At 39.7% G+C, this 24,820-nt stretch overlaps 1 long non-coding RNA gene across 2 annotated transcripts; it reads left to right on the top strand.

Moving 5' to 3' along the window:
* The first annotated feature begins 309 nt into the window (after positions 1-309).
* Positions 310-23,647, top strand: LOC119862016. 2 transcript variants are annotated; one of them, XR_005295120.2, is made up of 4 exons: positions 310-2,486; positions 6,715-6,861; positions 9,547-9,634; positions 23,530-23,647. It is a non-coding gene; the product is annotated as an uncharacterized LOC119862016 (long non-coding RNA). The 2 variants fall into 2 exon arrangements; XR_005295119.2 differs by lacking the exon at positions 23,530-23,647 and adding an exon at positions 10,459-10,750.
* The last annotated feature ends 1,173 nt before the right edge of the window (positions 23,648-24,820 follow it).

Raw genomic sequence — 24,820 nt, 5'->3', positions numbered from 1 at the left:
ACTGCTGGAATTAGCCTACCTGCTTGTCACCATGAAAGGTTTTCCTCCTTCCCCCCCCTGCTGTTGGTGATGGCTTATCTTAAGTGATCACTCTCCTTACAGTGTGTATGATAAACCCATTGTTTCATGTTCTCTGTGTGTGTGTATATAAATCTCTCCTCTGTTTTTTCCACCAAATGCATCCGATGAAGTGAGCTGTAGCTCACGAAAGCTTATGCTCTAATAAATTTGTTAGTCTCTAAGGTGCCACAAGTACTCCTTTTCTTTTTGCGAATACAGACTAACAAGGCTGCTACTCTGAAACCTGTAGTTGGCTAGCCATTCACAGTTCATTTGCAAATTTGACACCATCAGCTCAGGATCAAACAAAGACGGTGAATGGCTAGTCAACTACAAAAGCAGTTTCTCCTCCCTGGGTGTTCACACCTCAACTGCTAGAAGAGGGCTTCATCCTCTCTGATTGAACTAATTTCATTATCCCTAGCCTGATTCTTGCTTGCGAATTTATACCTGCCTCTGGAAATTTCCACTACATGCACCCGACGAAGTGGGTATTCACCCACGAAAGCTTATGCTCCTATACATCTGTTAGTCTATAAGGTGCCACAGGACTCTTTGCCACTTAGCAGTGGGTTACACTTAAGAACATAAAATAAGAACGGCCATCGTGGGTCAGACCAAAGGTCCATCCAGCCCAGTATCCTGTCCTCTGACATTGGCCAATGCCAGGGGCCCAAGAGGGAATGAACAGAACAGGTAATCACCAAGTGATCCATCCTTGGTCGCCCATTCTCAGCTCCAAATTCAAGGGTTCCATAGCCTGCACTGGAGCATAGGGGATTGTTCTCTCCCCTCACCCCCTCCGTAGTCCAAATCACAGTCTACCCTAAGTGATTATACCTACATTTAAAACAAACAAACACTGAGAACACAGCAGAGAAACAGGCAGTAAAATAAATGAAGAAAAGCCAGTATTTTACCATGGTGCTCAGTCTTGGTTCATGTCTTTCTAAATCTTTGTATGCTTTTCCTGGAGTTTATTAAGCAGATGAGAGTGCTGATTTGATAACAAAGAAGTTGAACATTTTCCATTTGTGTTGCACATGCTGTTTGGCTGGAAATTGCAAAGGAGTGTCTTTACCCTCTGTTTTCTGATCTTTGTGTATGGGTAAAGGTCAGGAAAGGCTAGAATTTTTCTACCTCCAAGAAACAGATCTTTAATATTTGTTAATTTCCTTATCTTGTAACAGATAAAAATAATATTGATGTGCCATTGTTACTTTTATGTATTTTATCTCATCTAATTTAGCTCAGGTACTTCTAGACTTCTCTTCACTGAAGTATCTAATCAGCATCTTATGCCTTGAGGAGAACCTGTAGCCCTTCTCCACTTAAATACATTTATTTTTTGACTCCAGCAGTGTAGGCAGAAACTCTCAGCAAACTGAACAGAGTCAAGTGATTCTTTGCCTGCAGAGACCCCTCCCGTAATTCTGATGTTTTTGACAGCAGATAATTGTCAAGTTGTTTCAGACATGTTTCCAAGATTAGATGAAAAACTAGTGTATTATTTTGGTATGTAATTCTGTTGTTCCCTAACCTTCTCCTCTCCCACCCCCCAGCAACTATCGGGTGTTCTCATCTGATCTCATTTGGTCAGCAACGAAGTTATTAACCTTGCCACATAAATTTTTAATTCTTTCCTCTAAAATGGACATGGAGAATATTAGTTGTTTAGCTGTTGACACATTTTCTTGTACTACTTCTTTTTTTTTTCTTCTGGTTTCTATGTCTGTTTTTCTAAAGTTTACTCCTATATCTCTGTCTCTGGTAGTATTAACCTAGCTTTAAAGAAATCAGGCTTTTCTTGTTTCTTTGCTGGGCTATTTTTGATTAGCTTTTTGCTGCTTCATTATTAGTGCCTTAGAGGCACTTGGTATCTTACCTATTTAATTCAATCTATTCTGTTGCGCTTTTGTCTGTTTCCCCCTTCATAATTCTTTATCACTTTTACAGCTAGTTAAAATATTTCAAAATTTTTGAAGGGGGGAGAAAAGGGTGTGTGTGTGGAAAATGTATAATGAATCTTTTTTTGCAGGCCCCTCCCCTGACTCTGTAACCTACTTTGGAACTTGTAGCATTTTTAAAAAAAAATTGAATTTCAAAAAGGGGGAATTGTTTCCATATGTAAAAAAACAAACCAAACCAAAATAATGAAAATGCCCCTCCCCCCTTTTTATAATCTATTCTACTTACTATAGTTAACACATTTCTACATAACTTTTAGATCTATGAAGGGAATGGGCACATTGATAATCTGACCCATGAGACAACAAAATAATCTTTCAGGAAACTGTCTGCTTGTTTTAGGTGAAAACATTCTCTGCTTCCCTGATCTTAGCTGACAACCCCTTCAGTGCAATTGGATCAGAATACCTTTCAAAGGATCAGATTGTGAACCCCTCATACCAGCTTCACTCACCCAGGTAATCCCATTGAAGTCAAATGAACTACTAATGTGAGTAATGTATTCATAATCTGGCCCATGATAAATAGGAGCTTTCCCTTTAAAAGGGAAAAGGAGTAAACTTGCACACTGAGGTCCTAATCGTACATCTGCTTCATATGGAACAGTTATAGCATGGAGTTCTATGACTCATTCTAGAAATGGATGATGCAAACCCATATGCTGGGGATATAGTTAATCACTGCTGCAGTCAGATGGGTGCTTAATATGTGCCAGGTCTGATTGATTTACATCTTTCAATTTCCCCAGTCTAGAGCACTGGAGCTGTTGCAGAAAGGGCTGTGTCAATTTAACAAGTGCTAAATTTACAGTAATTTTGTGCATCAGCATTTTTGACTTGACAATAAAATGTCAACACTAGTGCAAACTGCTAGTACATGGAGCCTTTAGTGTCACTATAAAAACAGCATTGTAGGAGAATAGCCGTAAGCTGGGAATGGATGAGTAGATTCAAAGTTATTACGCTGTACCTCCAGACATTGTCAGTGTGGGAAATCAGAACAAAATCCCAAATGTTATCCTTCTATTCTGAGCTCTGCTGATGTATGACAAAGGACCATGTTATAACTTTGTTGTAAATTTGCTGCTGTGGTGTAATTTGTTGAAGAATGCTTTTCTCCTGGGGTATTGCCTATAGTTCTCTATTCAAAGCTCCCAATAGTGGTTTTCAGTTGCAGTTAAGTGTCCGCATACAAGGCAGTTTTCTTCAAGCCTGCATAATTTCTCCTTTGTTCCTGTAGATACCTCTTTGTCAAAAGGTGCTATGCTACAGTCAGAAGAGCCCAAAGATTAAATAAATAAATTAAAAAAACAACCCTGTTGGGTGTGTGTGTATGTGTGTGGTCACTACACTAAAAGAATATGTAAAAATTGCAGGGATATTTCTTCATGTGCAGGTTATTTAAACTACAGGCAGGCTAACGGAGAAGAACTCAATTCCTATCAGATATGCCAGTTGCTTATTGCACACCAAGCTCATAGGTGTTGCCATGATTTTATATCACCTTTGAAACTATACGAATTTCCAAGTGTCATAATGGCAATTGAGAGGCACTATCTAGCATGGGGACATTATCCCTCTAACTCCTACACATAAACCCAGTCCAGCTAGCTTTGAAATCAATGGAAAAACCTCAATGAGAATTGCATCACACCCTTCAAGAAGTGGGACTTCAGAAAATGAATATATTCCAAGAGAGCACTTAGCAGGTTAGAGATATGCCAGAGAGCTAAAATGCCTGTAATCTTCCAAAGTACTGAACAAGACAGTGTATAATCCCTGTGTGCTGAAAGCCATGTCAGAGTTTAGATTATGTTATGTGAGACCACATTTTTTCTTTCTCTGAGAAATGTCCCATTCTTCTGTGAAACATGTATAGAGTCCATCAAATACAAATAACAAAGTAATGCCGAAAGCATACAAAATCAAACCCATCAGACATTAAATGTTCATGTCAGAGCTTGGCTTGATCTACTGTAGCACAAAACTTCGCACCATCCAGTTCTGCTAATTTGATGTGTAGTTATAAAGCAGTGATCAAGTCATACTGCGGTTTGGAATCCTCTCCCACTTGTGTGTTATACATTTAGAGTTAGCTGAACCTCTCAGGGTATATCTACACAGGGATAAAAAATCCACAGCTGGCCAGGGTCATCTGACTCAGGCTTGTGGGGCTTGGGCTCCGGGGCTGAAAACTTGCTGAGAAAAACCTTTCACCTGCGTGGGGGAGGGGGGGAAGGTCCAGAGCTCAGGCTTCAATTGGAGCCTAAATGTCTACACAGTGATATATATTTTTTTTAAAGCCCCACAGCCTGAGCCCCATGAACCAGAGTCAGCTGATCCAGACCAGCCAGGCCATGTCACAGGTCTTTCAACCCTGTGTAGACATACCCTGAGTTGTGTGTAACATTCTAGACTTTTTTTCTAGCTTCTGCACATATAAACTTGAGAATTCATCTCGCTATTTATTGATGGTTGGTATCGTGGGGAAGATTTTGAAAATTTGGAGTGCTCAGGGTTTTTTGTTTTTTTTTTAACTGAAGTTGGCCACAGCTTCTGATTTTGCGCTTGCACTCCTTCCATGCCCCCTTCTTGCTCCTGCAGGGAGGTAAGTTACTGCAGCCTTTGAAGGAGTGCAGCTTGCTTCTTGGAAATGGCTAACAATACTGGTCAATATGGGTGGGCCAGGGGAGATGGAGTCATGTTTCAGGTCAAGCCTATATCTTCTTTTGAGGCTCACTATCTTCAGTTAGAACTGACGTGGAGTTTGCAAGCATTGTTAGACCAGCATGACATGAAGCAAAAGGTGTCTCAGGGCAACCCTCTTCTTACAAATACAACAGCAACAACATTGTTACATCACAAACCAATGTGTTGTTTTAGTGACGAAGACAAAAGAAGGAAGTGTTTTGGACATGTCCTGCTATAGTACAAATAATGAGAGATGATTCTGAAACAAAGCCTTGTAGGCAAAAAACTCCCCATCCCCGAATGCTGGGATTTCTGTATCTGGCCCATCTGGATGTGCTTAAGCCTGTGTCTAGGACTCACTTAGCTATGGACTCCTTAATATCTGAGATTCCATGGGCATAGGTATAAGAGCCACAATTCCCACTCATGTCTGGGAGGCCAAATAAAGCAAGTTAGCTGGTAAATGACCAAACAGTATCAAAATGATGAGTGCTGCCTAACAAAACATACTTGGATCATTTACTTACCAGGCAAGGTGAAGAGCAATTTAGATTAAAGGGAAATGTTGGCATAAAAACAAATGGGTATAAGCTGGCCATGAACAAACTGAAGCTGGAAATTAGAAGAAGGTTTCTAACCATTGCAGGAGTCAGGTTTTGGAGCAACCCCCCAATAGGAGTTGTGGGGGCAAACAACTTAATTAGTCTTAAGAGAGAGCTCGACAAATTTAGGAGTGTGATTGTCTGACAGGATTGCTGTGATGGTAGGAGGCAGGGCTCAACAGCTGAGGGACTCACTTCCAGTTTGTCTTATATTCCTAACAGTTCATGCTTCAGGGTTTCAGCCAGCCGCCTGCAAGGATCAGGAAGGGATTTTCGCTCCCTGCACCATATGGGGTATGGGATAATCATCTTCCTCTGACAGGTTTCAGAGTAGCAGCCGTGTTAGTCTGTATTTGCAAAAAGAAAAGGAGTACTTGTGGCACCTTAGAGACTAACAAATTTATTTGAGCATAAGCTTTCGTGAGCTACAGCTCACTTCATCAGATGCATCGGATGCTGTAGCTCACGAAAGCTTATGCTCAAATTTGTTAGTCTCTAAGGTGCCACAAGTACATCTTTCTCTGAAGCATTAGGGATTGTCTTGGCAGGAGATGGGACATTGGACATGGTAGGCCAGGACATTGAGGTAGCACTGAGTACTTGTGTGACTGGTTCTTGTTCTGATCTTTAGACCATTAATTACCATGTTTCTTAACTTGGTTTTGCGTGTCACTATTTTACTAACCTCACCAAGGAAGTCTTTGCTGCTAAAATCTCTTGGCTGCAGAGTGATTTTTAATTACATTAAATTAAATGTGTCTTGCTTAAAAAGAAGAAAAATCAAGATTTATTTTTAAAATTTCATTGATGGGGAAATACAAATATCATCTAGAAATTATTCTGAATTGGACTCTTGTGGGACATTCATATCATTCAGAGGAGCTATCTGGGTGATGGGGCATCTTGTTTGTTAGACAATAATAGCACTGTTGGGTGGGGGTTTTTTTGTTTTTTTTTGTTTTGGCAATTTTCACTGCTGAAATTCCTATCACATACTGAACCTCCTACAGGAAGCTAAAATGCCAGTACAAAATTAAACATTAAAAGCTTCAGGGCTTGGGGAGACCCTACAAATTGTAGCCCTTGTGGAGAAAAGGTGTGTGTGTGTGTGTGGAGAGAGACAGTCAGGAGGCTACCTTATTCTGTTTTCTCTCCACTCATACTTTTCAGCCTATTAGTACAACCTAATTACTATAAAACTTTTATTCTTCTATACAAAAATAATTGCCAGAGACTTATCATTGAGAATTTGAAGCAGCACAAATTATCTTCAGCCTCCCTAAAGTCTTTGATATACTGTTTGTTTGGAGTTTGTGCTTGCTAGAGGGATGTGATGCTGTGGATATCATAGATGAATTCCCTGCTGTGGAATAACTACCAGCTGTTTCTTTTAGAACTCTAAAACCCAGTGATTCACTGCAGAGTCAACAAAAGCCATCAATATGCTCATTATCCAAACCAGGAACCAACTAATATAGAAGGCGGTGGAATCTTGATTATAATAAACAGTGAGGACAGTTCTCAGCAAAAGGGAGGAAAAAGTAAGTATTTATTTGCTAGAAATTATTTTTAAAAAGTACATTTGTAATAGCTTAAATTAAAATGACACCTTTTCAGAAAGTTTAGCAGGTGCTATCAATCTTGTATCCCATAATGAACTGTCTGCTATGTGACAGGCAGACCACTTTTCCTCTTCTCACTTTTCATGTATTTTTAGTAGTACTGTAATTGAAACAAAAGTCAGTTTCTCCAAGCCAATAGTCAGCTCTGATTTTAATGATGTGGGCTCTTCTATTGCCTGTCAACTATCATCAGATAAGAGCATCTGGCTACCACCAGCAAGATGGCATTAGTATTAGCAATTTGGGGGTGAGTGTGTGGTGGTTTCTGCTGGATAAAAAAATTAATTTGGGTATCTGTCATGATCTCATTGTGAGCATAGAGAACATGATCAGAAAACACTGGCTGGTTAGCAAACTGCTTTTGAAAATCAATGGTAGATATGACAGGTGAATCTTTGAAAAGAACCTTTATTTCTGATTTCTGGGTTTTTTGTTGCATTAAATTATACTTGAAAAACATTTCTAGGTTCTGGTGGCTCCCTCCCCTTTTAATTTAAATTTGAAAAGCTTTACCATTCTGTTGGACAAGGACTGGCTCCAAGTCTTTTCAGGCAACAGACTAAATGCTGACTTTAAAAATGCTCAGTGTTAAAGCAATACAGCTGCTTATTCTTTAGCTAGATTAGACATTGGTTACTAATGCTCTGTGAGTCAATATTTTCATGCACTGTATATCATATTTCATGATTTTTGTATATTCCTTGTTACAATGATGCTCAAAATACCTAATCAGCATAGCCACTAACCTGCCTGCAGTTTATACGAAGAGTGTTGTAATGATTGATAGTAGTTTGTATATGTTTCAAGAATTGTTAGTTATTTATTATAGACCCCCTACTTAAAAAAAGTACTGCAAAAAAACAAATGTTTTTGCAGGATGATCTTGTCAGCAGATGCTGATCGAGCAGAGAAAGTGTAGGTTCTATTGATTCATTAATGCTGGTTGCTTGTTTTCTTGCCCAGAAATAAGAAAGGTGAGAGTGGCTCTTCAGTGATTATCTTGGTTGGGAGCTGAGCAGTCCTGAGGGAAGAGCTCTAGGAGCGGCCAAGCCTAAAGAGATCATTTGAGCTGAACTTTATATTATTGTTTTCTCTGTTCATAAAGCCAAACAGCTGGAAGGGTGTGAATTTGGACAATATATAATGTGTGGATTTTGACAGTTGGGCATATTGGGAAAGCATCCTGCTCTCAGATCTATTTATGAAATCTCTTACCTCCCCACCTCGAATTTGGGTCATTATATCAATCTCCAAAACATGAAGTTTCCTGTCTTTGTCAAGCATTCAGTTATTTGAGACCTGAAACAAGATGCAGTTGCGTAACAGGCTTCCTGTTATTTAATGAATGAGTTCTTTCAATTATACCACTACAAGCCTAGAAACTAACATGGAATCAGGCCCATTTCATCTAAATCTGTACAGAACTTGATGTAGAGTTTACTTCTACAAAACAATGCCTTCATATTTTGCAGCAGTGTTTGGCTTTCTTGACTCTAAAGCATTTTCAAAACATACAATGACAAATTAGCATGAAGAACTGGTTTATTTTAAAGACAAAATAGAGACCAGATTAGGGGAAAAAAATCACAAGTTTTCCTCCATTTTGCTGCATTCCTAATTTGTAAAGTTAGCCGGAGAATAATAGACTGTTTAATTCTGATTTGAGTCCTCAGGCTGGCAGTTTGATAAGACAAGCTGCTATTAATGTTGATTTGTTTTACAATTTTTCAAGACCTAACTGAAACTGTTACAATCGGTGTAACAAAGTGTTTCCAGGTATATAGACTGTGAGAGCATCTACTGAACTTCTTTGGAAAGGAATTAACATACTGCATAATCCATAGATGGTGCATGTATCTAGTCAAAGCATTGTGCATATTTAATTCTTTTCATCCATGGGTTGAATAGTCAATCATTTTTTGTGGGGTAAGAAATCTAAAATTTTTAGTGTCAGAATAAAAAATGCCCTTTTCTTGAATAAGTCTGATATCAAAGAAAGATGATGAACTCTGAATGTTGATGATGATGATGTTGTTGTAGTACTTAGAGGCCCAAACCAAGATCAGGGCCCCAATTGCTAGACACTGTACAAATACATCATTAGACACAATCTCTGCCCTGAAGAGCTTTCAGTCCAGACAACAATATTGTTACATGAGTAACATCTGACACCAAGATCAAACAATGTGAGACCATGGGTGTGATCCAGCAGGTTTCCCATTGAACTACATGAGTTGGATCAAGGTCCAAATGCCAGAAATATGAACACAGTATGAGATGCCACCTATGATTTGAGGAACACATTGACCCTTTCCATCACTTTTCTCTTTCACTGTGATGGTGCACAGCTAAAAAGTAGATTATAAAAGCAGCCCTACCCCCTCAAAGCTCCATGACATTGTGTAAAGCAGGGAAATGTGGAAGAAGCAGTAAAATCTTTGGAGTAGGGGCCATCTTTTAGTTCTGTGTTTGTACAGTGCCTGGCACAGTGGGGTGCAGGTCCATGACCAGGGCTCATAGGCATTTCCACAATTCTAATAATAATAATAATAATAATAATAATTTCTAACCCTGTTGACTTTCATTAGTTTAAATCTCTTTTAGGAGGGGACTTGAGGAGCAAACATTAGAGTCAGAAATTCTGCTAGAGGTTATCATGAGGATAACCCATTCGACACTGTACTTGGCCAAGGTAAGAATTAGAAAATATAAGATCTGTTCTTGGGCAGTGTATTTGCTGGCTGTAGGAGAATTAGAAGACAGAACTCTGTTCTTTCATCTTCAGACCATCCAGCTAAAGCTTTAAGAAAAATTATTTTCACTGGTGTTCCAAGTTAATTATCTTGTGGGCACTTTACAAGTTTTGGTGTAATTTGGGACTGGTTATATGTGACTGGTGGTTTCAGACTGAGTGAGGGGAATCAAGAGTGGGAGAGAGCAGAAAAACATTTAATTGGCTGAGTAACAAGAAGGCCAATAGGTAAACAGATTCATACACTAAAACCATCTTAACATTCACAAATATCATCAGTAAAAATGAGGCAAATTCTTCTCCAAGGCAGCATTTGAGCAACGGAGGTCAAATTGTGCTGCAGAGGTTATGGAAGAATTAATTTTCTTTCCTCAGTAGAACCAGGTTAATATTCATTTTCCCAGAAACCTTTATAGTAAGGTAGGATTTTCCAAAGTGAAAAGAAGATAGTGGTATTCTGCTCTGAGGTGCCCTCAGGTCAAAGACAGACAAACAGATAAAGGGTGTCGGACAGGTATGATATATAAATGGTCAAAGTGGCAACTAGCCCTGCTTTGGTAACACAGTTATGTTAACCTGTTTTTGCTTTAAAATAATAGAGTTTATAAACACTGCCCAATTACCCCTCAAAATTGACATTTTCAGTCCTCCAACATCCTTATCATAAATTAGTGTACTAAAATTGAAACTATTGGAGGCCATTCACTCAGGGCTCCAAAAGCATAAATTTGGTGCACATGTCTAATTATTTCATCCCCAACTAGAGTGTATGGAATGTGCCAGTGCATGGATCTCCAACATTGAGTAATTCCGTATAAAAAAGGAGACCGTCCATAAGGGTGAGCAGATGAACTGCTGATAAACACTGTGAAATGGAGCAGATGCAGGAGTCACACCAAGGATTCTTTAGTTCTAATATTTACTCCCCAGGAGGAGACAGAATTAACTTGAATTCTACACCTTCGAAACTGCATAGGTATGAAATGCAATGATAACATTATGAAACTGAGTCACCAGGGATGCTGCTATGGAAGGAGCTGGATATTGCTTTAAGAACATACTGACAAAACGTAAAGTAATATAGGTTAGAACAATAGCAAAGGGAGTGTTGGGTTGCTAACCTGGATAACTTCATTTAAATGATAATGGGGTAGAATATTACTGTGCCAGTGTTCTATTATACTACCTTTATTGCTGTTGTGCCAAATAATTGATGTAGATTGAATAGTTTCATCCAATGAAGGTTAAAGCCAGAGAATGACAGTTGCTTACTATAGCCCGATAGACTCACTGCATTCAGACTGGGTGATGTGCGCTACGACTAAACCAATTAGAAGCTTGGTTCTCTATAAAAGCACAGGCATTTAAAATCTTTTTATGAATGATCTAATTCATTGGTAATGTCTCTCTCAGGGCCCAGTCCTGCAGACGTTTATGTACAAATAGCTAGTGAAACTGCACATATGAATAAAGATGTTCACAGGCATAAGGGTTTACAAGAGCAGACCTTCGACAGATAGCCTAATCAGGTCCAGCATCTTTAATTCTTTTGAACAATATCCTTATTTAACACCATTCATCATAGCAAAGCTTTTTAGTGATTCTCTGCTCTCCGACTCTATGGGTCAGATCCAAAGTCCAATGGAATCTTTCCATAGATTTCAATGTGTTTTGGATCAAGCCCTCTGTGTCCATAGACAAGACTCTTTCAACATGCTAGTTCAGAGCCATCTGTTTGGCAGGGGCTCTTTGCTGGGAGAAGTCTTGTAGAGAGTCTTTACTTATTATGGAGATGAACGCAAGGGGTGATACCTCTTAGGCAATTCACAGTAATACAATTTATTTCTTCATATCCCACAACTGACTTGCTTAGATTAGCTCTCATATCAAACTGTGATTTTTTCCATTATGTATGTCACTTTTTGCTAAATGCTCATGTCCTTTTTTATGTTCATGTTTAAATGGGGGTAATACATAAATTCCCCTCCATTTCCAAAGAATACTTTTGATCTAATGCAAGATACTTTTATCTGTTAAAGTGGGACCTAAATTCTTCAGCAAGACACTCTGGTTTCCAAGGCACTCTGGTGACAGACTAGAAATTCTGCAACAACTTCATTTAAATTAAAAAGTGGAGGGTTTTTTTTAATTTACTGATGACTCCCAACTCCATTATGCTGTAGAAATTGTGAGGAGAAAAGAGAAGATTTTTGGCAGTTACCTTGGTGGAACAGTTTGCAATTATCTTCAAGAACTTATAGAGGATGGGAGAGAACCCAGAGCACCGAAGAAGGGCAAACATAGTACTTATCTCTGACAAGGGGAACAAAGAAGAACCCAGGAATTTATAGACTAGTCAGCCTAACTTGAATACTTCAAAAGATATTGGAATAAATGATTAAACAATCAATTTGTAAGCATCTAGAAGATATTTGGGTTATAAGGAAGAGCCAGCATGGATTTCTCAAGAACAAATCATGCAAAATCAACCTAATTTCCTTCTTCGACGGGGTTATTGGTCTAGTGGAAGAGGGAAACGAGCTATATCACGTCTACTGGATTTTTAGTAAGACTTTTGAAACAGTCCCACATGACCTTCTCATATGCAAACTAGGGGAATGCAGTCTAGGTGAAATTACTAGAGGATGGGTGCACAACTGATTGAAAGACCATACTCGAAGAGTAGTTATAAAGGGTTCACTGTCAAAGTAGGAGGTCATATTTAGTGGAGTCTTGTAGTAGTCAGTTCTCCATTTGGTACTAATCAATATTTTCATTAATGACTTGGATGAAGTAGAGATAGAGAATATGCTTATAAAATTTACAGATGACACCAAGCTGGGAGCGGTTCCAAGCATTATGGAGGACAGGATCAGAATTCAGAAGGACCTTGAAAACTTGTTGATGAACTAATTCTCCAGATGAAATTCAATAAAGAAAAGTGCAAAGTACTTCACTTAGGAAGGAAAAATCAAACACACAGCTACAAAATGGGGCATAACTGTCTAAGTGGTAGTACTGCTGAAAAGGATCTGGAGGTTATAGTGGATCACAAATTGAATATGATTCAACAATGTGATGCAGCTGCAAAAAAAGATACTGTCATTTTGGGGGTGTTAATAGGTGGGTCAAATGTAAAGCACAGGAGGTAATTGTCCTGCTTTACACAGCACTGATGAGGCCTCAGCTGAAGTACTGTATCCAATTCTGGGTGCCACACTTTAGGAAAAATGTGGACAAATTAGAGTGACTGCAGAGGAGAGCAACACAAATGATAAAAGGTTTATGAAATCTGACCTCTGAGGAAGGGTTTTAAAAAAACTAGTCTTCAGAGAAGAAAACTGAGAGGGGACCCAATAACAGTCTTCAACTCTGTTAAGGGCTGTTGGAAAGAGGACTATAGTCAATTGTTCTCCATGCTACTGCATGTAGGACAAGAAGTAATGGGCTTACCCTAAATCTCGCTTGCTTTCAAATATGTCTATACTGCAATTAGACACCCACTGCTTGCCTGTGCCACCTGAGTAGGGCTTGGGCTAAGGGGCTGTTTAATTGCAGTTTGAATATTTGGGCTTGGGCTATAGCCTGGCATCTGGGACCCTTGCCCCCCCTCCCCCCTGCCCCAGCAGGGTCTCAGACCCCAAGCTTCAGAGCAGGTCTGAATGTCTACACTGCAATTAAACAGCCCCTTTGCCTGAACCCAATGATCCTGAGTCAGCAGGCAGTTTGGGATTGTGGCATAAGCACATTCCCTGGATGTTTCTGCTAAAATGTTTAACAGAGAAACGATGTGAACATTTGGATTGTCATCATAGGTTTCAGGGTTAACACATTGCATTGAACGGGATAGTTCACACCTCGCAAACGTTGTTTCAGGCTTTCTGCTTAACCCCCATCGGCAACTGTACATTGGCTACACTGGATTAATCTTTTAACAATTTTTCTTTGCAACACTAAGGGTATAATAATATATAAGAAATATTTAATTTAACAACAAGTACTTGGATTTTAGAGCATAGGGAACCAGGGGGTTGATTTTATGGCTAATTCTGCAACTGTTGCATTGTAGAGGACACAGGCCAGAATGCTGGATTAAGAAATTCACATGATGTCTCAACAGCCTGGTTGCTTGTCTTCATTGGCTCTTGAGAAAGTTTTGTTACCAAGCAGCTTGAGAAAGCCTTTTGCATGTAGCCCAATAGATATAAATGTTTCACAGCATCCCTATCTGATATTTCTGTAAATATTAAAACCAACAAGGTTTATATAAACTAGGTATAATTCACACTGGACACGTCCACATGCAGTCTGCCACCACTTGTAATGGACTGTGTGCTCTGGATCAGGGACTAATTATATCTGACCCAGATTGTCCAAGACAGTTGTGAGAGAACTTAATAAACTAGGTCAGTGGTTCTCAAACTGTGATCCATGGACCACCAGTGGTCTGCGAGCTCTATTCAGGTGGTTCACAGAGAGTCCCCTTTAAGGTGCGCACCTGGGCAGCCACACACAAGACAAAGCGCCACCCACCTAATTAGTGGAGCCGCGCAGGCGTGGCTCCACTAATTAGTAGCCTGGACCCTGGAGAAGATGCACATGTGAGGTGGTGGCCTTGGGAGGATAGGGGATAAGTGGGAGGGGGCAGTGGCGTGAGAAGAAGGGGTGGGGGAAATTTGGGACCTGCAGGGCTGCAGCGGCCAGAGAAAGAGGCGACTTTCCCCAGCTCCAAGGTTGCGGCTGCCTGAGGGAGACAGCCCTCCTTCCCAGTCTCATCTCTTTGGTGTGGGAGAGACACCCCCCCCTTCCTCCCTGCCTCAGCTTGGGGCTGTTGCGGTGGGGGAGAAGGTGCATTAGAAAGGTAAGACTTCTGATATTAAAATATGAGTAGTGTGTTTTTATTTGTAGAACAAAAAAAGTTAATTATGAAGGGTTTTTTTTATATATAGCATTTTTATCCAAAGCGCTTTACAATAGTTAGCTAACGGTACAAACAATATTTGGAAAGATCATTAAGTGGTCTGCCGAGACCCTCAGCAATTTTCAAGTGGTCCGTGAAAAAGTTTGAGAACACTGAACTAGGTGTTAATCCCAGTGCAAAGGCTGCTTGGCTACTCTTCGCTAGTTATTAATTGGTCAGAGCTTGTTAACCGGACAAGCTAGACATTTCAAAGGATGTGCAAATAAAAGAGGTAAAATTGTACCTTTTTAATAACAGAAGACGAACAGATCTGGGGAAATTATTCACTGTAAATGATCTTTGTTTCTTTCCTCTTTGGTTCAGGAAGAGATTGCAAACAGAAGGTGATTTTCTAGAATTTATTAAAAAAATATTTGACACCTAATTTCTGTGAATAATTCTTGGTCTGTGACTCATTTGTAAATTTTCAAGTATAGAATATATATAATTTGAGTGGTTTTGGTTGGCTCACATATGTCACAAGATAGTCTGTTCTCTGATTAAATGGGTGTAACTCTTAATGAATTGCTCTTATTCAAAAACCTGTGCTAATTCTCTATGGTAATTCTCAGCTATATTTTTCACATAATAATAAACACGGTATCTGGGGGAAAGGCGAGTAAATGGTAATTAAGCTTTTGTTTTTTGGGAGACCCCTTTTTATTTTCATTCCTCTGTGGGTTTCTTTGGGCATGAATGAAGCTGGGTGAGCAGTACCCTGTGAAACAACTTTAATTGCATTCACCCATTGCTGACTAACAAAAATACCAAGAGCCAGATCCTCAATTTGGGTGACTTGTCATTATAGCACAATTGAAGTTAATGGAGTTATGACAACTTGTGACAGCTGAGAATCTGGCCCCAAATATGTTTTTGTTCTAGCAGCAGTAGCTTTTAGTGTTTTTTTTTAAAATCAGAATACCTGCTAAGTCCCATTGACAGTAAAACATATGCAAGGGCTGTCCTCAGTTTAAATCACTGTAAGAGTGTAAGGTAGCTTTGGAGTCTAGGGATCCGGCAGTATCCACATCTTCATATGGCTGGATGATGGGGGAAAAGTTCAGGATGGAACCCAAAGTCCTGATCCAGCAAATCCCTTAAGCACATTTAGTCATTGTCCTGAGTGGGACAATTCATGCACTTAAAGTTAAGCACATGATTAAGTGCCTTGTTGGATCAGTGCTTGAGGGTATGTCTACATTACAATAAAACACCTGTGTCTGGCCCATGTCAGCTGATTCCAGGTTGGGGGGCTTGGGCTACAGGGCTATATAAAATTGCAGTGTAGTTGTGTGGTCTTGGGCTGGAGCCTGGGCTATGGGACTCTTCCTTCTTGTGGAGTTCCAGAGCTTGGGCTTTAGCCCAAGCCCAAATGACTACACTGCTTTTTGTAGCCCTTCAGCTCAAGCCCCGCAAGCCCAAGTCAGTTGATATGGGCCAGCCATGGGTGTTTTATTGCAATGTAGACATACCCTTTCTGCCTAAATTTTTCATAAGCAATAAGGCAAGTGGATGTCATAATATCCATCCTGTAGGTCAACATGTCCCTTCACCCTCCTGTGGAAACATCACTGTTAATCAAAGATACCAAAGGTTCTGCATTATTTATAAGCACAGAGGGGAGAATTCTCTTGAATATGGAAGTTATTCTTAGCTGCAATCAGTATAACATATATAAGGTCTTGCTTCATACTAGATTGCTTACTGCTGTATGCATATAATATTTTTTTAAAACCTCTGTCAATATTGTTGGAAAGATGGATTTTTTTTCTCTCTTTCCCTAGAGATCATCCAGGAATACTTAGTAATAAGTAATATTAACATATTCTGGATTCAGGCAGTATCCAGCAGCAGTATGTCTAACATATGTAGCTATGTCTTGCAAATTAAATTTATTGCTGTAATTACTGTAATTCATTTTTGAGATAAGTAGTGATATGTATAGCTGCTTACATCTAGGCATCCTTCATTCTTCTAATCCTCCCCCTTAAATATCAATATTCTTTGTGGGCTTTGTTAAAGTCTGTATGATGTATATGCAACATAGTTTTTAAAAAGTGTCTAGCTATTCCAATGATTACCAGAGGAGATGAGACAGCATAAAACAAAAGCCTCTCCTGGAAGTCTACTGGGATTATTGCTCTTCCTTTTGAAATCCAGATCTTTAGAGAACATTAATGCTGTAGAAATTTTGTCTATAATCCAAAATAAAAATACATTTCTAAGAGGAATGTCACCTTCTAAAGGGAGCCACATTAGACTTTGCTCTGTAAATATGCATTTTTTTCCAATGACACATTTAAATTCATGGGGCCAGGTTCTCAGCTGTAATTGGAAGAGGGCATTTATCTTATGTTCTTATACTTCAATGCAATTTCTGAAGTATATTTTGTTGAATGAAAGTAGCCCATAGCAGAATGTAGAGTCCTGAAGTAATGTAACTGAAATCTATCAGTCCCCCAAAAAAGGAAAACTAAGTGTTTTTGTATAAAGCCAATGGGCTGGATCCTCAACTGTTGTAAGTTCATTGAACTCCAGGAATGGAGCTAAACCAATATACATCCAATGAGGATCTGACTCTTTAAAATCTATGGAAATGACACCTATTGTATTGGTTAGCCATTTGTAGATAGTAAGCTAAGACTTGGCAAGACGAGATGGGGGAGAACTTGTGAGTTGCAAAAGCATGGTCTGATTTCTGTGGGGTGTGTGTGTGGGGCGGGGCAGGGGTGGGGGCAAGGCTGCAGGGAGAGATGAAGCAGCCTGTAAGCTTCTCTCCATGGCATCATTTCCCCCCTTGACCTTTGGAGATTTCTCTATATATGCTAGTGCATATACTGTCAGCATGAACCGATGTGGTGCCTTCAAATCCATTGTGGAGGATGGGTGTGGGGAGAAGAATAGAAGGCAGGTCAGCATCCTAAGAAAGCTGATGTGCTATGAGAACACTTTAGACACTCCCTGTATAAGACTCCCTCAGTAGCTCTTGTTTCTCATACTTATGCACAGGAGAGCTGGATCTCTTAATGAGCTGCTGTGCCTAGCATCCAAGCAGGACGGCCGCCGGCCAATCAGTTTTGTTCATCATACTAAAACTTAGGCTGCTGCAAACCCTATCTCACAACCGCATCTGAAATACAAATGGTGAAGAAGCCCTTTGTGTTTTCACACAGTGCAGAGTTGCTTAGAATGTGACTCTTACAGAGTCAGCTTTTGGCTCAGGAATCTTTTCTAGCAGCAGTATATAAGAGGGGATTTGTTACAAGTGAAAACATATATGGCCAGTTGTTGTCGTTTCCCCCCTCCCCATTCCCCCTCTCTTCAGCTCCAACGTCGTGCTCCTTTTATTACTGTTCCTAAGGATTACCACATGGCCCTTTGGATACCAAAAACTGAGTTGCATCAAAGAGACAAGTCCCCAGCTTTTGGTACTTTCAAACCTGTGTTTATCACAACAGCAATGAATACGTGGCTGCTTCAGTATGCAGCTCCTGGAAATAGAAGTACATTAAGTGACAATGTTTTCACTAGCAGAGGCCCTGGGGACTGTCAGACAAAGCAAAAAGCCTACAAGAATATAGAAAACCAGGAGTTCCATTCAGTTAATCATATTTCCATCGTGTTTCAGGTTTTTAAATGATGTACGGTGTTTGGCATATTTTCATGTTATCGTTTGTGCTTCTTATGTCATTTTTGTTTAAAGAATGTTTGAAAAGGCCATTTTAAATAGTAATTTAGGCTGGTAACATCAAAGGGAGTTAGGCACCCATTGGAGGTAAAAAAGAGTCAACCCCCTTTGGTAAAGTCATAGTCCTAATATCCATCACAAACCCAGGAAATCAGTCTGTAAATAGCTTAGGGGTAGACAGAAGGCAAATTATTATTTTCTCCTATATAGCCTAGAACACAAGCACATACTTCAGTAATATTGTACCTACAGTGGGAGCAGAGCTTCCGCAAATATGACAGGATAATAGTCCAAGTTTTGGAGGGGAAAACAAGAAGGGAGATGAGGACACTCCAATATTAGATCAGAATGTTCTGACAGGTTTGCAAAGCACATACTGAAATATATCATCATTCCTTTGCTCTGTGGCTTCCATGTTCTTTTTGGCAAGACCAGCTTTTGGAGCAAAGTTATAGCTTGATAAAAATGGCTGTTGCTTGTGCTTGGTTTTGCTGTAATGATGCCCTTATTTAAGGTATATGATCTGTAACAGTGGTTCTTAACCTTTCCTGTACTGTAACCTCATTTTACAATGGGAAAAAGTTTTCAGGATCCTCCTTTCTGCTATCTAGCCATGCTATTTTGAATTTTCGTAAAGCCAAGATATTTGGATGCTGAAATGCCTCATGTCACATGGGATTTGTCATTGGGTGATTCATGCTCTCACCATTCTCTTTTGTAGGCTGGGCTTTTTGGTCATATTACATCTCCCATAATACCTCCTGGTCTCCTCTCTTGGTGAGGAGAGGCAATCAAATCATGACAGGGAGCATAGGGTCCTTATGGCCTCTTCTGACCTCTCCCCAGAGTCCCTGCGCAGATCCAGACACTTTGCCTCCTGTTGGAAGGCTGAAGGAAAGCTGGGCAGATTTATAATACTATGTATGTATATGAGGGCTTGTTAAAAATTTTCCATCAAAACTGTTTTTAATGGCTAAATGGGATTTTGACTTTTAATGTAAAAAAAAAAGGAAAATACCAATTGTCCATTTAAAAACCATTTTGATGGAAAATTTTCAATGACCCTTATGCATAACCATATTTATAATTTTAACTCTAAAGCATTACTGAGGTTCTGTAAATTGCTCTTTTTGGCAATCTGACATCAGAACTTGAGAAGGATTGGTGTCTGTAAACAGAAAAACCCTAGAGTGGAGAAGGTCAAGTCCTGTATGTGGGATTCCATGGAGGGAATTGAATCCTGACTTTGGCGCACAGCATATTGAATGGCATTTTGGGATAAGAAAGAAAAGGAGTAATTGTGGCACCTTAGAGACTAATAAATTTATAAGCTTTCGTGAGCTACAACTCACTGCATCCGATGAAGTGAGCTGTAGCTCACGAAAGCTTATGCTCTAATAAATTTGTTAGTCTCTAAGGTGCCACAAGTACTCCTTTTCTTTTTGCGAATACAGACTAACACAGCTGCTACTCTGAAACTTGGGATAAGAAAGTGAGAGAATTCCCTGGTGAGATTTTTAACTCTTAACATCTGAGAAGGAGGGTTGTCAAGTGATTAGATTAGGGAAAGAAGAGTCAGAAGTCCTAGCTATTGACTTCAGACATATCCCTTAACTCTAGATATTGCCAGTTTGTAAAATGAACAAAAGGCCCAAAATGTTGTTCTCCACCTATGAATCATAATTGAACCTCTGTTTCCAAAATGCTCCTCCAGGCACTTTCTAGGCCACAGGTGTCAAACGTGATCACCATGGGCCGGACCTGGCTCACATTATATAGTTATGTGGTCTTCATGACATACGCAGAATCTCAGTATTCATTTAAAAATGAAAGTGAAGTTTCTAGCCCTGCTGGTTGCAGAGACAACCTTCCAACGAGAATTGAGTATGAATTGATGTCATGATGTGTGCCTGATTCTACAGGCAGCATGAAACAATGAACCTTCCCATCCCATACTAATCTAATTGAGGTGTTGACTCTAAAGCTCAGTGATTATACTTTGATATCAACCTTAACTATTCCCTCACTGATTAGCATGTCAGTTGGAATGGGAATGAGGTGCTGAAGGGGTGGGAACTTGGGAGTTGTTGCAAGAGGAAAAGCAGAGACATGCAAAGGAAGAGTGAGAGAAACAATGAAAGGAGGATGAGGAAGGAATAAAAAATAGACAAGGAGCAGAAGCAGTGGTAGAGATCTGTCTGAATGTGACAAAATACTGAACAAATAAAAGTTTAGTTATTTACATGGTCATAGTCTCCCTTTGATCCATATGCAACCCCTCCCAGACCCCCCCCCCCCACACTCCTCTGACATCTGAGGGAGAACTGCTGTGAATTTAGAGGAGTAATGAAGTACTGAATTTATATCCCAGCCCACTGACCACAGTTAAACACAGAATCCAGCCCTCACCTCCAAATGAGATTGAAACCTCTGATGTAGTCACTAATCTCCCCAAAGTCAATCAAATGTGATGTAGTCATCACTTTATATTGCATTCCAGGCAATGTGGGGAAATTGCTTTAGGTATCCACTACTTTTCTGATTTGTAATTACTTTTTACATACATATATACAGCATCATAATAAAATCTCTTTAAGGCTCATGCCAACTTGTTGACTCCATTGCAAAGAACATTTCGATTAAGTTTAGAATTTCGGATAGGAGGTGATAATTATCTGGTGTTGACAGAGCATTCAATTTTCTAGGTCTGAAGTTTACAAACAAACCCCACATCATTGTGAAGCACATTAGCAATTGAAATACCCTCCTAAATCACTGTCTCTGTAATGGTATGTCTCTGCAATCAATCTTCCTTTTCTCTAAAAATAAATGTAGGGGGAATTTGCATAATTGGCCATGTTTGATAAAAGTCTGATGTATAATGTTGTATTTTAAACACACTGCTACCTGGAATCATGATGAAATATCAACATGTGGAATGTAAATATAAAACAAACATTCAGTAAAGGATGCAGCTGACAAGAGGTGAGAAATGGCATCTAGTTTTAAGGAGAGTTACGGTTTGATCTAAATTATCTTTGTCATGCCAACATAAACCAAGGAAATTCTGAATATTATACAGTAGCTGAGTGTGTGTACCTGGTTCTATTGATCCACATTGTACTGTTATGCCTGACAGGTGCCTGACAATAACTTTGTTTTATGTTCTGCAGTTGTTGGCAGATTAATGCTCCCTCATTCTTTAAAATGAAAGGAGAAATGTGCAGCCATTTCTTCTCTGTCTCATGAGACAATAGGCATAATCTCAGTGTTGTTATGACACATGTGATTTTATCCTGTTAACAACTCGATTAATCTCATGCCTGTAATCTTATTCTGACAGAGCAACAGCAAGCAGCTGGAGAGCTCTGCTGCTAATACATTATCCTTTTTCACTGTATGTGACCTCAATGGGAACTGAATCAGGTCCATACAGAGCACTTAGTAAGAGAGAAAATCCTCTGTCTCTAACTTGATAGGTAGGAAAACAGGTAATGGTGCACTGATTAGCTCAGTGGGTCTAAAAGGGTCAAGGACTATTTAATTCCACCCATCCCATTACTCCAGGAGCCAAAATATGATGGAAAACCAACCATGCTGTTTGTTTTTGCCTTTGAAGCATGTGTTTGCATAGTTTGTTTTTTCAGTGTGTGCAGGGGTCATAGCATGTGGTAGAGCAAGGGACTGCGGATTCCTGGGTTCTGTTTCCCACAGTTAATTGTGTATTCACACTTGGAAGGTGGGTTGCAACCTTTTAAAATGTGCGGACCAATGTATTCTATTCTAACAAGAGAATGGTGTTTATATACTACATTATCTATACCCCTTTAAGCACCATATTTCCCTATAGCTGTTATTGCTACTAAGAGAGCCTGCAACTGACCCCTTTGTTGGAAAACATCCTGCACTTGATTTCAGTAACCTCCTTTGTAACCTTTGTTTGAAAAGGTGAATTGCCATATTGTCAACTGTTAACATGACACTCACAGATGAAGAGATCCAACTGAGTTGACAATTTACTGAGCTTTGTGCACCACAGGCAATTACATTTTCCTCACACATCCCCAAAACCCATAGTCTGAAATGCATTGCTTTATTATTACAGCAGTAGTTTAAGATCTTTGGTCCACTTAATGTGATTAGGTAGCAGCAAAAAGAAAAGGAGTACTTGTGGCACCTTAGAGACTAACAAATTTATTAGAGCATAAGCTTTCGTGAGCTACAGCTCACTTCATCGGAGCTGTAGCTCACGAAAGCTTATGCTCTAATAAATTTGTTAGTCTCTAAGGTGCCACAAGTACTCCTTTTCTTTTTGAGAATACAGACTAACACGGCTGCTACTCTGAAACCTAGGTAGCAGCAGTCAATCCAGAATGGGTGTGGCCAGTTGAACATGAGTCCCTTTCTTCTCTAAACCTCTTGGATCCTCTTTCCTAGCACTTCAAGATTTAAGATGTAGAAGGCCTGAACATTTGTCACTTCTGTTGATTTCACTTCTGAAAACTAGGTTCATAGAATCTTTCGTAGAATCTGGAGTGCACCCAGTCAGTGCTGAAAACATTTTTAAAAACAATAGAAAATGGGAATCTAATTTTAGGCTCTGGCATATGAAACATCAGGGATTTAATATTTAGGGTATTCAACAGTGCATGGGTGTATAGTGAAATTTTTAATGGTTTTTACAGGTCCTGACATTGATATGCTAATTGTACCTCCAGGCCACCACATTCATATAAAAGAAGGGACAATACATTTTGCTCTGTTTTTAAATGTAAACCACATTGACCATTGCATTTTGCCAGCCTGAAAGTAGGACATACTCCTCTGTGTTACCATCAGCACCTTGTAATATCTCAACTGTAGTGAGATAAATGAGAAAATAGGTCACTTTTTTACTCTTCTGTGATGATACAAATAGCTTAAATTCTATAGTCTCCCGACAGCTGTGTCATAACACAAAGCTATGCACTCTCTCACCCTGGGGCTGTATGATATACTGCACCTGTACCCACACACACAGAAAAGATGGGGCAGTTCTGTCAGCTTGTGATCTGGAAATGATCTGCCCTGACCCCCTAGGTATCCAGTAGTCTTAGGCACATAGTGGCCACTGATTTATAACCTTGATTTTTCAGGTGCTATGAGAAGTAAATATTAATTATGTCTGTTGTGCTATATGCTCTGTAGGTTCCTGAAGTCCCATGCAGGGGGGTGGGAATTGAGGGGAGAGTAACTTCCAGTCCTAAAACCTCTCCAACGCATCATCAAGGATCTACAACCTATCCTGAAGGACGACCCATCACTCTCACAGATCTTGGGAGACAGACCAGTCCTTGCTTACAGACAGCCCCCCAATCTGAAGCAAATACTCACCAGCAACCACACACCACATAACAGAACCACTAACCCAGGAACCTATCCTTGCAACAAAGCCCGTTGCCAACTCTGTCCACATATCTATTCAGGGGATACCATCATAGGGCCTAATCACATCAGCCACACTATCAGAGGCTCGTTCACCTGCGCATCTACCAATGTGATATATGCTATCATGTGCCAGCAATGCCCCTCTGCCATGTACATTGGCCAAACTGGACAGTCTCTACGTAAAAGAATGAATGGACACAAATCAGACGTCAAGAATTATAACATTCAAAAACCCTTCAACACTTCAATCTCTCTGGTCACTCGATCACAGACCTAAGAGTGGCTATACTTCAACAAAAAAGCTTCAAAAACAGACTCCAACGAGAGACTGCTGAATTGGAATTAATTTGCAAACTGGATACAATTAACTTAGGCTTGAATAGAGACTGGGAATGGATGAGTCATTACACAAAGTAAAACTATTTCCCCATGGTATTTCTCCCTCCCACCCCACCCCCCACTGTTCCTCTGATATTCTTGTTAACTGCTGGAATTAGCCTACCTTGCTTGTCACCATGAAAGGTTTTCCTCCTTTCCCCCCCCCTGCTGCTGGTGATGGCTTATCTTAAGTGATCACTCTCCTTACAGTGTGTATGATAAACCCATTGTTTCATGTTCTCTGTGTGTGTGTATATAAATCTCTCCTCTGTTTTTTCCACCAAATGCATCCGATGAAGTGAGCTGTAGCTCAGGAAAGCTTATGCTCTAATAAATTTGTTAGTCTCTAAGGTGCCACAAGTACTCCTTTTCTTTTTGCGAATACAGACTAACACGGCTGCTACTCTGAAACTTCCAGTCCTATGATCCTTTCCTAACCCACGACTTATGGGCCTTAAGAACATGACCAGTATAATTCAAGCAATGATGCATAACATCCTTAGCTGTCAGTGATTTACAAGGGAAGTTCAAATAAGGTTCCCAATGCCATGGCAATGTTAAAATTAAAACAAAATTAAACTGCTACACATGATATCTTCAGGGTGATGATCTTACATTGCAGAAGAAACGTAAGACACCTAATTTCCATTTCTCCATAGATATGTTAGGGAAT

This window comes from Dermochelys coriacea, chromosome 10 (genome assembly GCF_009764565.3).
Source record: "Dermochelys coriacea isolate rDerCor1 chromosome 10, rDerCor1.pri.v4, whole genome shotgun sequence".
In the NCBI taxonomy this organism is placed as follows: Eukaryota; Metazoa; Chordata; order Testudines; family Dermochelyidae; genus Dermochelys; species Dermochelys coriacea.
Note: the sequence above shows the minus strand (reverse complement) of the source record. Positions and strands in the feature narration are given on the sequence as shown.